The following is a 13,775-nucleotide window of genomic DNA, read 5'->3' as shown; positions in this document are numbered from 1 at the left end:
TGACTGGAAGCCAACTGTAATACAATGCCCAATGTTTTGAACAGTGTTTGACACTGTGTGTGTGTGTGTGTGTGTGTGTGTGTGTGTGTGTGTAGCCCCAAGTTGGTAGATCTTGTCCTAATTTGGCAAAGGCATATCTCATGAAATGCAATGTGTGTGTGTGTGCGTGTGTGTGTGTGTGTAGCATCATGTTGGTAGATCATATTTTGCCCTCTGCTAGGCAAAAGCATATCACAAGTGTGAAATATTTACAAATGTGTAGGTTTTTTTTATGGAGGCCTAATGAAATTCAATGCCCAATTTGTGTGCGTGTGTGCGTGCGTGCACGTGCGTGTGTGTGTGTGTTTTATGAACAGTGTTTTCCCCTCTCACACACACTAGCCTTTGAATAAACAAAAAAGTTTTTTTGCAATAGAAATTTCTATAAAATCAGTTATGTTCAATAGTAACTGTGAAGTTTATTTACATTTATTTATTTATTACATTTTACAATAACACACAACCTACATTATGAAATACATCATAAAATCACATGAAATTAAACAGACACAAAGTTAACTATTAATGGCCAACACATTTATATGTAACTTTTAAATGTCACACAAAAGGGATTTCATAGCTACCTTAAAACATCAATTGCTTATCGTAGCTCTCACAGGTCTCAACATCACAGATCTCAACAATCAATTTGCAGCTGGATTTTGATTCACTCATTAATGCATTCCAAATAATGAATCTGCTTAGATGAGTGCAGGCAGGACGCAACATGGAAATATTAAAAAAAAACTTGTATTTGTACTTCAGAATAAAGTCTCTTAAAGTACTTGGTCTCTATCTGATTCTACAGAGAAGGAAATGAATGACAACAATGTACATGGAACCTAAAACACAAACTTTACTTAATATCCCCAAGCTCAGCTGATTCAAGTTTCAGCTGATTCAACTCATTCTCCTTCTCCAAAATCTTCTTCTTCAGGGCTTAATACAGACAAACACACACACACATGTAAACATTATTTCAATATAATTGTTTTTCTTTTTGAAGCAAATTAGTTAAAATTCAAAATCCAAAAAATCAAACTCATTCCTATTGTAATCTCTTCAAAAGCATGTCACTAAAATGTTGTGTGCTTGAATGTCTGAAAGCTGGTATTAGACTAAAAGAGTTGGCAAAAAGATCTCATATGGCAACAAGATTGATAGTCATGTAAAGATCCCTCATTAACTGGATGTTGGTGATTCATATCATATTGTAACTATAGCAATAGGATCTTTATTCTGATAGCTGCCAGACTAAAACCACAACATTATAAGAAAACTTCAAATTTCATAAATATTCTGAATTCTTCAGAAATGTGCAAAACTCAGAAGAGATTGGTTTGACATCATCTTTATAAATTACCCCTTTTGCATGTTTGTGTGAATCTTATCACTCTGTATGATGCCACTAGATGCTCTACACTAGAAGTATCTATCTATCTATCTATCTATCTATCTATCTATCTATCTATCTATCTATCTATCTATCTATCTATTTATTTTAAATATCATGAGTGTTTATATGCGCTTTCATGGTAAATTGTGTGTGACTGACTAGGGAGAGAGAGAACAGGAGGAAATGTCCCTAACATAAACATTCCTACCACAAACGTTCCTGCCATAAACGTTCCATGTGTTATAGGGATGGGAACTTTAGGGGAGTGTGGGTGCATGTGCTTGATAAGATCTGACCTTACTGAGGTGACTGACAACACAAGGTCACAAACACAAGCACACACACATCAACACACACATACCCAGCTACACAAGCACACACCTAGGGTATATAAGGGAGAGCTGAATCACTAATCTTTGCCTCTTCACTGTGTAGACTCGAAATTCTGCACTGTATGGAAGACGCCTTTTGCTGCAGTAAAATAAATATAATTTTTACTCCTTTGCATTTACCACCAACTCTGAGTCTGACTGTGTTATTTAAATGCAGATAAAAAATGCCAACACAATTTTGGAGGTCCCAACGAGATCTCCCTCCTCTGTGTGCTAGTCTCGAGGTTGACTCATGATCGGTCTGGTCCGAACCAACCCAAAGACGGTTATTTTGTCAAACCACACAATTGCGTACTGGTGATGAGAAATCTGGACAATCATGAGACTGACCCAGCAACGGGATTCTGAGCTAAGTAGCAGAATTTAAGTTTGGATCCTGGTCAACGGTTCCGGGAACCACTAAAGTTACATTTAAGTTCTGGGCACTTACTCTGTGCTGCAACACGTATGCTTTAATATTAAACTACTTTGAGCAAGCTATGAGGAAAGCTGTCCCTGCATGCTGACGAGCACAGTGAAGGGAACCTGCGCAGGTAAAAGCAAACTGTTAAAAAGAGGAGAGAGAATAAAAAAGGCTTTTGTCTGATGATTGTTGAGAGAGTAAAAAAAAAAACAAAATAAAAAAGGTTACAGACCCGAGTGGTGGAGGAAGCAAAGAAGGAAATGACGTTTTTTAAAGGGCCTGTAAACATCCTAATGTTCAATTTATGATAACTAATTATGGACCTGATTATGTATCACAGTATCGCATGTGGGTAATGGACTGTGGATTTCCAGAAAAAGATAATTCTAGTGAAAGGCATTTAGAAAAGTTGAGAGGGAAGTTGCAGGAGCATGAGGCTTCAAAGAAAAGAGGGGGAAAAAGAGACAAGAAGTAGATTGGGTTGCATATATGCGGGCAACTGAGTCAAAAACCAGAGCATGCAAATCAACACACACAATCTTGTTCACAATCTTCTTCTCTTCAGTGTTTTACATCTTTTGTAGACCCAGACCTGGATGGCTGCTCTCTCAGACCTCCACCTCAGGCACTTCAGAAGACGAACAATAACCAATTACCAGCTGTTACACTGCTGCTGCTTTTACACCCATCAACAGACAGTTTACTCTCCAGCGGGATGTTATACATGCAGACTTGTGCAAAGGACTGCAGCTCTCAGTGGTGCGAGACCAGATGATTCTCTTTCCAGCATACTCATAAGACGTGATCTTTTTACTTTCCAGTAACAATTGATATGACACAATTCTCCTTATGTAGACAATAGGAGGTTGAAACAGTCTCCAGATATCTTGCATGATTGACAGAAGTACATGATGCACACAGTGGCCTCGAATGCCCTTTTAACATGGCTGAAGCAGCTGACCTCACACCATACGAGAGACATCTGAGAAACAGTTTCATAAATGGAGTAAGAGAGGACATTACAAGGAACATGAATCAAACTTGCATTACCTGGTACACTGAAAAATTATATCTGATTGAACAGCATGTCATCCATGCAGAAAGCTGTTAAAGGCCGAGAGAAAAAAAGAAAGACAAAAGAGTAGAAATTAAGCACTGTCTCACCATGGTTCAGTTGTCTGAGGTCCGAGGAGATTCCGTAAGAGGAAGGGGCTGTAGCTGTGGGAAAGTTAGAGGAAGAGGATGGAACAGATCTGGATTTCAGAATGGATGTCTTATATGCGGAAGTTCAGATCACTGGGCACAGTATTGCCCTAAGAAATATTGAGGGGAAACCATTATCAAGAGGCCTGAGGTTTGGATGGGTCTGGGACAGGTGAGCACCCAGGGATGAGTAAGTCTGACTCTCTTATGCAATGCAAGGAAGAAAAGCTTAAGCTAAATGTTCCATTTCCACCTGTTACTAATTCAATGACTAGCAAAGAATCAAAGTTTTCTATTACACTTGTGAATGAAAGCTATTCTAAATATAATGAGCCCAGGTTTAAAGAAATGCCTGTGATTTACTAGTAAAACAAATACTGATACAGTTTCTAGTTGTCTCAGGAGCAGGACACTCTGTGATACGATTGTGTGAATTTTTATTTCACCTAGAATGAGCAATCGCTCTCTGTTTAGATAAACCAGATGTACTGATGTTGAAACGTTTAGTATGGAGTGAGCACAGATGTGCGGTAGAGGTAGACTTATCTCGGGTTTCAACTCGAGCTGGTTATCCACACCCATTCTAAATAAACCATGTATCTCCGCATCTCTCTTTAGCCAAATCTTCCAATGATGAGTGGTGAAATCTTGGGAAAATGGATGTTACAGGTTACTCAGACTCATTATTGGGAGCAAATGGAGCAGCCAACTGTCTTTTACAGCTTAATATTGAATGCATATAACACACCACTAAATTGGATGGTCAGGGCAAAAAGAGATGTGGAGATCTGTACTGATGACTTATCAGATCCCAAACCATGGTGTAAAATTGAAGCAATGTGTTGGTGCAGGGCCAGAACTGCCGACTGGTCCCTGTGTAAATTAGAATCTTCAGACGTTCGATTACAAAAGGTGCCCAAAGAGTTGTGGGCGGATGGAAAATATGATTCAGTGACCATTAATCGGTTAATAAATAAAAAAATAAAAAAATAAAGGCTCAATATCCCCTAAAATGAGAAGCTGTACCAGGTTCAACACTGGTGTTCAGCTCCCTGTTAAAAGCTGGAGTGATTGTTCAATGTGAGACGTATCCTTTGCTAACCCCACTATTCCCAGTAAAGAAAATAAGCCTGTCAAATCTGAAATTTGTTCAACAAGAAGTGAAGTTCCTAGGACATTTAATTCCTGCAGAAGGTAAACGACTCGCGTCCAGCAGAATAGAGGCAATTCAGAAAATTCCAAAATCGGTTAGAAAAATAAAAACAGTTAATGTCTTTTTAAGGCATGTGTTCATACTGTAGGATGTTCATACCAGATTATGCTCTTATAGAGGCACCACTCTATTGCTCACTGACAGGGCCTACTAGCACACAACAAAGTGACGTGGACTGAGACTGCAAAGGCTGCATTTGAACGACTAATACAGACATTACAGATGACACCCACACTTGGCATCCCTGACCAAATGAGACAATTTACACAAACTGTTGATGAAAAAGGGGGATTCGTGAGCTCTTAGATCACGGGGGCAAACACAGACCAGTAGCATATTTTTCAGCTAAACTGGATCCAGTGGCAGCAGGTCTGCTCATGGGTCTCAGAGCATTAGCTGCAGCAGAAAAGCCATCAGTGCCTCACGATACATTGTAGGCTACAGCGAATTAAAACTGTTGGTACCACATGCAGTGTCGATGATCAAGATTTTTCCTTTTTATGCTAAGTTGCCACGTTAAAGACCAAGTGTCAAAAGGAAGGATGGTTACAGAAAAAAGGAAACATTGGCATGTTATAGGCTTTACTAATTACTCCCAAAAAATGTTTGTGAACTGTGTTGTATGTGCAACAAATAACGTTGGGAGAGGCGTTCCGTTTATTCAGCAAAATGCTGTGCGGAAACAGGCTTGTTATTAAATAGTGTTGATGCACATGTGAGCACGAACAAGAGCTAATCTGAGTCCATTTAAGATTCTTTTTGGAAGACTGTTAACCACAGGAGTGGCTCCCCTGGTAAAGCCAGAGATCCAACATCGGCGATTGTGCAGATGCAACAATGTGGATCCACGCCAATCACTGCAAACGGGTACCAGTGCCAGGTCAGGAATAAAAGAACAAGTCAGTTAACCCACCGTTAACAATGCAAAATTAACTCCTGAAACCATCTGCATTTCTGTCCAGTTAAGTGAGGGACTGGGTTACTCACACACATGGCAGCCTAGACTGGTAGTGTTCCTAAGCCTCGGTGAGGTGGGACGAGTGCGAAAGGGCAGTGCCTGCACTCTGAGCACCGATATACGTCAAGGAGGGTGAAGGTTCACTTAAAGTTTAGTTCTGTTTACATGAATCACCAAGTGACATCCTGAATATCCTGAGACACAGAGAAGAAAACCATTCCGGTGCACGTTGTTTGGACATTCTAAGTGGTGTAGCGTGTGGAAACCTATTTCACAGAGAAGAGATGAGAGCACACATCTGTTGGAGATCGAGACATGGACTTTCCACCTGATCCAATTCAAACTGACGATACTCTGGCACTGACAAATGTAGATTAGCTTTGCTTAGTTTTATTCTTCTTTTTTAGTTAATGAATGTCATTGAGAAGTCCAAGGGAAAAGATCATGTCTGATGTTTCATCTAAAGCTACAGTAAAGGACAAAAAGTAGGGAAATGTGGTGGAAATTTTAAATATAATGAGTGTTTGTGTTCTTTCATGGTAAATTGTGTGTGTCAGACTAGGGAGAGAGAGAACAGGAGAAAATGTCCCTACCACAAACGTTCCTGCCATAAACGTTCCATGTGTTATAGGGATGCATGTGCTTGATAAGATCTGACCTTACTGAGGTGACTGAGAGGGCACATAAACACAAGCACACACACATGTCAACACACACATACCAGGCTACACAAGCACACATTTTTGCCTCTTCACTGTGTAGACTCTGCATTCTGCACTGTATGGAAGATGCCTTTTGCTGCAGCAAAATAAATATCATTTTAAATATCATTTTTATTTTAAATCTATCTATCTATCTATCTATCTATCTATCTATCTATCTATCTATCTATCTATCTATCTATCTATCTATCTATCTATCTATCTATCTATCGTATGATTAGTATAGTATCATCCTTGCAGTCATTTTAGAATGTAATCTTCCTCCTTATTACACACACCCATTGACCTGCTCGTTGTTTCTCCACCATCTCCTCTCTCCTTTTATTGAGCTCTTCCAGCTTCTGGTGCCTCAGATCACTCTGTGTCCGTTCTCAGTCACTCCGTCAGTATCCTGTTTCACTCACAAAACCCAATTACAGATCAAATAAGGCTTTGGCGGGACAAAAAATCGTTTTGGCGGCCACCAAAAAAAAATCAGTGTAGGAAAAACCCTGATATGGCTCAGCTGTTTAAACAATGTTTTAACTCGAATAAACCATAAATATTTTATCAGATGGTTGTAGACTGCAGTGTTCTGTACACACTGTGTAAATAAATCATTTTATAATGATCTTTAATGTAGTGTGTTTATAGGATGATCTTTACTGTGGAACATCATCTGAGACACCAGGGCTGTAGTTCTACCATCATACACACACCAGGGGTGTGTTCGAATTTTTAAATGGTTTTCTGCTTCATAATTTAGATGTAATTTGAATTGTGAAAAAGATCAAGTCTCTGTTTGTCCACTTGATGGTGCTACAGAACAGTAAAGTTAGTGCCACAAACTGAGCTAAAAACTGAGTGTTGAGTAATTCATCATTTGCAAGATAAAAATCTGATGCTCTAATTAAAAGATTTTATTCAGGGTTTTCACTGGTAATGAGGATGAATACGTATACAGACTTATACACACTTATACAATACAGATATGTCTCTGGGGTTTGTCTCCCAGTCTTATTTGCAAAATAGCTCAAGCTCAGTCAGATTGGATGGCGAGCGTCTGTGAACAGCGATTTTCAAATCTCGCCACAGATTCTCAATAGGATTTAGGTCTGGGATTTGACTGGGCCATTCTAACACATGAATATGCTTTGATCTAAACCACTGTTGTAGCTCTGGCTGTATGTTTAGGGTCATTGTCTTGCTGGAAGGTGAACCTCTGCCCCGGTCTCAAGTCTTTTGCAGACTCTAACAGGTTTCCAGAGCACCTTCTTCCACATGCTTGCTGTGTCCCCCACATGCAGGTAATAATTTAAAAATTATGTAATAATTTAGTAGACCCATCACCAGTTCTCCTCCCATGCACGGTGTGAGTTATAATACAGAGTTGATATAAAACATCACATTCTCGACAAAGAGGATCGAGTGAGAGGGCTACATGAGCTTTAGGTGAGATTGGGTTAGAAGGTGCTCTCATATGTTGAACATCTATTTTGTTCCTGATGCTTTCAGTTTTATCAGAGAAGAATCTCATAAAGTCCTCACTACTGAACTGTGATGGAATTGTGTGTTCGGATCTCTGTTTTTTTTGTTAATCTAACCACTGTGCTATATAAAAACCTGGGATTGTTTTGGTTATTTTCTCAGCCCTAGCAGCTTTTAGAGTCTGTCTATAGCTGGACATATTGTCCTTATGCACAAAAACCTCTAAAAAACCTCTAATTTTGTTCTTCTCCACTTTCATGCGAGGTTATGGGTTTCTCTCTTGAGTGTGTGAATATGATTATTATACTATGGTGCAGGTGTTTGTCTCTAACCTTCTTAAATCGGATTGGGGCAACTGTGACTAATGTGCTAGTGAATACAGCGCATATGCTGTTAGTCATTACATCTAGATGGTTTGTGTTTAAGGGTACAGTAAGAAGTACAGATCAGGCAGGTGTTTTGTGAATCTGTCTTTAGTGTTCGGAATAATAGTTCTACCGAGTCGATAACGTGTGAGACACAGTTAGTCTGTTCTAAAGGTAGTGTCGGTACTCTATCCGTAAAGCAACACGATTGGTTCTGCGCATGTGCTAAATGACGTCACTTCCTGTCTAATGTACGGACGATCAAAACGATTTTCGGCAGTTTCGGATATTAACGCTATCCATACCGTTGTCATAGCACTTTATTTGCAAGTCTTATTATTTGCAACTATTATTTGTCTGCCTTTCAACAATTAATAATATTGCTCGTTTAATGTATGTTTCGTGTGCAAGTTTGCTTACTCTAACTTGTTTTTATGGTATTGTTGTCCTAAGCAATCACTAAAATAATATATAAAACGTATGAGAAAATGTAGTAAAATTAAAGTTCACATATGTTACACATAATCTGGGAAATACAGATGTGTGTGTGTTTACATTTAATATTTTCTGAAGATATGTTCTGCTTAACTGTTCTTATTGCAGAATATTTTTACAAGTGTCTGAATTGAAGAAAAATGGATTAGAAAAACACAGGACAAAACTGATTTATTCAACTGATTTATTCATAAATTAATTTGTTCCCTCCCTCCTTTACTCACTCACTCACGGAACATGGCATTGACCTTCAAGCCTTTTTCATCAATGCAGTAGGACAAAAATGTTTACATGTCCTCTTGTCATTGAAAAATAAGCATAAAGTCATCCTTTGCCTCAGGGAATTCATCACACATGACCCTTTTGAGGGCATTTTGTTGGTCATCATTGCTCATTTGCAGAAAAGCAGGCTGTCACCTCCCCACAGAATTAGTCTCTGTGACTGCGTACCAGTTCCACGCTGTATACAGGTCTCTCAGAATGGTTGGCTGCTGCACCTTGTGAACACGCAAGTTGGAAATCAAATATACAAAGTTATAATGGCACAATAGTGGCACGCGTTCAACTGTTGGATTATGACAAAGTCTTTACCTTATTAATGTCCATTTCAACCACAACTCTTCTGCTGGGCAACAGTTTGGTGGTGGTTAATTTTGAAACCCTGAAGACAGACTCAAGTGTTCCCTGAAGGAGTTGGGATGATTCTTCGGTCCAGTATGCAAACCTCTGTCCATGCCTTTGGAATATATGCAAACGTATATGCCATCTATTAATGTAATAGCTTTGTAGTTTTACTTTACCCACAGTGACCTAATACAGCCAAGACACTGAAATTATTATTATTATTATTATTATTATTATTATTATTATTATTATTATAAAACCTATCATACCCTTTTAGACAACTTTTTCATTAGCTGAATGCACCACCACTGGCGAATCAATGGAACCTCCTCTTAAAACACAAAGTATAAATGCACACATGGCATAGTTTGGTGGCATACTTATGTGAAAATCCACCTTACCTCTGTAAATGTTAAAGGACATGATGTGCAGATGCTGAGAGCATACTGTGTAATACAAACAATACTGTAAGACTTTGATTTTACTCTCTTAACAGCTTTGATGAATTAAACATTCTTACCATCAGCATGTGGACAACACAAGAATTCCCACTGCACTGTTGAGGAAAACACTGGAAAAAGAAAAGTGCATCCACAGTTAGTTTTAAACGCAACTGTTTAAACATACATATATACCAGGAGATAGAACTGCAACTAACGATTATTTTTTCTGTCGACTAATCTGGCGATTATTTTTTCGATTAGTCGACTACAAGCATTATTATTTTTATTGATTTATTTTTGCTTAATCTAGTGTTCTTTTTTGATTAACTAGTTAATCCTTTGGATAACTTTACAAAAAATTATAAATACAACTTCTAATATAATATTTCAACTTTTATTACATTTTTTCCAATGTGGTTGAAGTTTTTACAGTATACAAAAATAAAGTGCCAAAAATAAAATGTAAACAACACTTTAGCATCAGGCACAAATAATGCCATATAAATTCAAAAGCATTCAAAATGCCATATAATTTCAACAAAAGCACTGCTCAACACTGTACAAAAATACATGAACGGATATTTGGGGCCAACAATAACATCCCTTTTATGACAGAAATCTTGTACACAGCTTTGCCTCTTCCTGAGAAAAAAAACAAACAATAATTACCATTAGGAACCAAATTAAACATGAAATCTATAAATGCTAACAATATATAAACTGTACTGTATTTCAAAGAGAGTAGTAAATCTGCATATTTTTAAACTAACTGAATGTGATTAATTACAATGTTTAATATCGTTACTTTACAATATTACTTGTATTCAGAAAGTGTAGTGAATGTCATTTTATTATGAAATACAGATAGCATTTTAAACTCTTAACTAATGAGAATTTGTTATTAATCATGTACTTATGATTATATTTTAGTTAACTGGCTTGTGCCAAAAGTAAAAAAAAATGCACTAGTAGCCTATTTATCCTTAACCTAGATTACAGCGAACTATTAATGTAAATCTAGTAGTTAATTTTAAGCCTACAATATGTGTGCATAAACAACTTCCAACAACCAGTTCATGGAAATTAAAAGTTAAAGTTTGCTTTATCGTCGGCAAAGTTATACAGTATATGTTTACAGTTTATACCGTTAGCGATTAGCATTACCATTATTACCTAGCATATATTAATTAATTCTTGACCAAAACACAGCAGGTAAGAACGCAACAATTACTCCCAAAACTAATTGTAATAATAAATACTTACAAAGATGGCTCATCCTTTTGAGGTCGGAGAGCGCCAGGATGTTTTCTTCTTAGGTGCTCGTGCATCGCAGTTGTTCTACCATTTTATTTGGCCTCTGTTTAAAGTATTCCCATACTTTTGATAATCGTGGTCTAGCTTTTTGTGATAGACTGGAACTTTCTCCATTCCCAGGAGCAGAAGCATATATGAATGTAAACAGTGTGACGCGTCGACGCATTTCACGCATGTCGACGTATTTTCATAGTCGACGTAATCGATGATGTCGACACGTCGTTGCAGCACTACCAGGAGACACCAACCCTGCTCCTGGTGAGCTACTGTCCAGTAGATTTTAGCTCCAACCCCTATGAAGCACTGCTGAAGCAGCTAATAAAGATGTTCAGTGTTTTATAATTACAGACAGGTGTGTTGGAGCTGGGTTGGAACTGAAGTCTGCAGGAGGGTAGCTTACCAGGAGCATGGTGAGACACCTGCTATATACTTAAAAATGTCTAGAAAGTAGCCAGTTGAAAAAGGTTGGTGAGGACAATAAACATAACTTTTACATAAAGAAGGTATCTGACAACTGGAGGTGGCAACAGTTCTTAAGCACAGATATTTGTATTAAAAAAACTGGATAAAGTATTTGAGTAAAGTACAACCTCTGTAGTATCTTACCCATTCTTTCACATCGTGGATTATTGTAGACCAGTAGTACCCAGCAATAACCCTGTTTTGAGTGCCTCTGACACCACAGTGATTGCCAGTTCCAGGGTTATTGTGGCACTCCTCAAGAACCAGACTCCTTCTCTTCCTCTGACAGGACAACTAGACGCATGTACTGCCTACTGGGGCCGGTGTAGAAGAGTCTGTTGTCTGTTTATAGAGTGAATAAAGAAAAGATTAAAAAGTTCATATTAGTAACTAGTATTTGATTAATAAATAAACTGCATTATGGGCAATTATGTATTAATACTCTGCTGGAAAAACAATAAAAACATCACATAAATTCTTCAGATTTTATAAACTGATTTGTTATAATGGAAATTGTATTGATTGTAATGGAAACTATTCTGTGGGTCTTTACTAGTATGTGATGGGATCGTTGGGTGAGATGTTATCTGGCAGATGGGAACCAATATACTGTATTTTCTGCACTTTTTTCTCAAAAATCGGCCTTGCGCCTAATAATCCAGTGCGCCTTGTGTTCACGGAGTTCCAAAAATCTATAAAAATGTTGTTGTGCAACTTTGGTAAGCGCTCCGCTTGATTGACTGTTCAACCATTTCCCGCTGACAGAGGGACGTAATACATACACTACGTACGCTGGCAGCGATAAACCAATCAGAGAACATTACGCAATCCGTACAGTACGTACACTTACCTCCGCCACGCCTTCGGTAGGTATACTACCGGTATGTTGCAAAACATTTGTTTCTTCCTAACCATTATGTGCTCCACACTCCAGTCCAGTAGATGGTGGTAAATTCACCTTAAGTTGGTTTGCCATCCGCCAATAAAAATCAGATGCTTACGAGGCACAATTCAAACTACAGGCTATCAGTTACATGGTTGTAAATGGGAATAGAGCAGCTGCAAAAGAATTCAGAACAAAACTGATCCCAGTCGAGCAGATTGTCGTAAAACTTTGGCGATGACATTCGCGGAATCAATCGTGTTTCTGTACGGATTGAGTAGCGACAGGCCACATAAATGCGTCTTGGCGACTCGGATAACAATCTGATCTTTCTACTCCCGCCCAAAATGCAAATAAATTTGACCTAATTTCCGGGGATAATTGAAATGGAACACGCTTTGGTGTATGCAGCCCTTCCGCTTCAGTTGTTGTTTTCCTTCACTTTGCGGTAAACTGCTTGAGACTCTTAAATTTTCTTTGGCACTGTTGCCACGTCCTAGTGTAACCTTGCTCGTGCTTTTTCTGCGATATTTCTTCAAATATACTTTTGTTTCTGTACAAAGCTTTTGTTGGACGGAAAAAGTTTGAAGTCAAAAGACTCAAAAATGGATTTTATATGAATGTTTTTGTACAGGTATGTCCAGGCGTTTTTGCTTTTTGCCATTTGGAGACTCCAAAATGGTTACCAAGAGGTTCCAAGGCTTTTATCTTTTGAACCCCTTTGCCTAGAAACATAATCTTGGTATCTGATGAAAGCTTACACTCTGGTATATTTGGATTTGATGTCAGTCAATTAGGCTAGGCACAACAAAAGTTTATATAGAAATATTAGAAAATAAACTATTTACATGGTTGAATATCAACAAAACTGTCCAAACTGTGCAAATTGCAAACACGAACTGTCAAAACTGTGCAAGTTACAAAAACGAACTGTCAAAACTGCAAAAAAAATAAAATAAATAAATTACATTTAGAGATTGTTCATTGTGTGCCATGTATTATAACAGTCCCTGCTATTTGTGAAGCACAGGGACACGTCACAGGAGGAGCAGTTTACAGTGGTCTTCTGGTGGCAGTGGACACACCTCCTCCGACCTACGGCGCTATTCAGTGAAAAGTGCACAGGCTTGTGTGAGGCACCTTGGGGAGCAGGAGGGTGTGGCTGTAGAGGGGCTGTGGTGGTAGAATCAACTGCTTTGAGTTCCATCACCAGGGTCTCACGGAAGGCCATGTGTGTCATCACCTTCTCCTGCCTTGCAGTGATGATCTCCTTGTACAGGATGAAGGCGTTGACAATGGCGATGTCGATGAAGTGGTACAGGAAAGACCGGTATCACTTCTTGGTCTTGTGCAAGGCGTTGTAATAGCCAATCAAGGCATCAGACAGGTCCACACC

The 13,775-nt window shown here is 38.5% G+C and overlaps 1 long non-coding RNA gene across 1 annotated transcript; it reads right to left on the bottom strand.

Annotated features, from left to right (window-relative positions):
• Positions 1-8,903: 8,903 nt before the first annotated feature.
• On the bottom strand, positions 8,904-9,558 carry LOC125145214. The gene is made up of 3 exons (XR_007143544.1): positions 9,547-9,558; positions 9,245-9,389; positions 8,904-9,150 (listed from the first exon to the last, which is right to left on the bottom strand). It is a non-coding gene; the product is annotated as an uncharacterized LOC125145214 (long non-coding RNA).
• Between the last annotated feature and the right edge of the window lie 4,217 nt (positions 9,559-13,775).

Source organism: Tachysurus fulvidraco, chromosome 1 (genome assembly GCF_022655615.1).
Source record: "Tachysurus fulvidraco isolate hzauxx_2018 chromosome 1, HZAU_PFXX_2.0, whole genome shotgun sequence".
Classification (NCBI taxonomy): domain Eukaryota; kingdom Metazoa; phylum Chordata; class Actinopteri; order Siluriformes; family Bagridae; genus Tachysurus; species Tachysurus fulvidraco.
The sequence above is the reverse complement of the archived record's forward strand: the minus strand, read 5'-3'. Positions and strand labels throughout refer to the sequence as shown.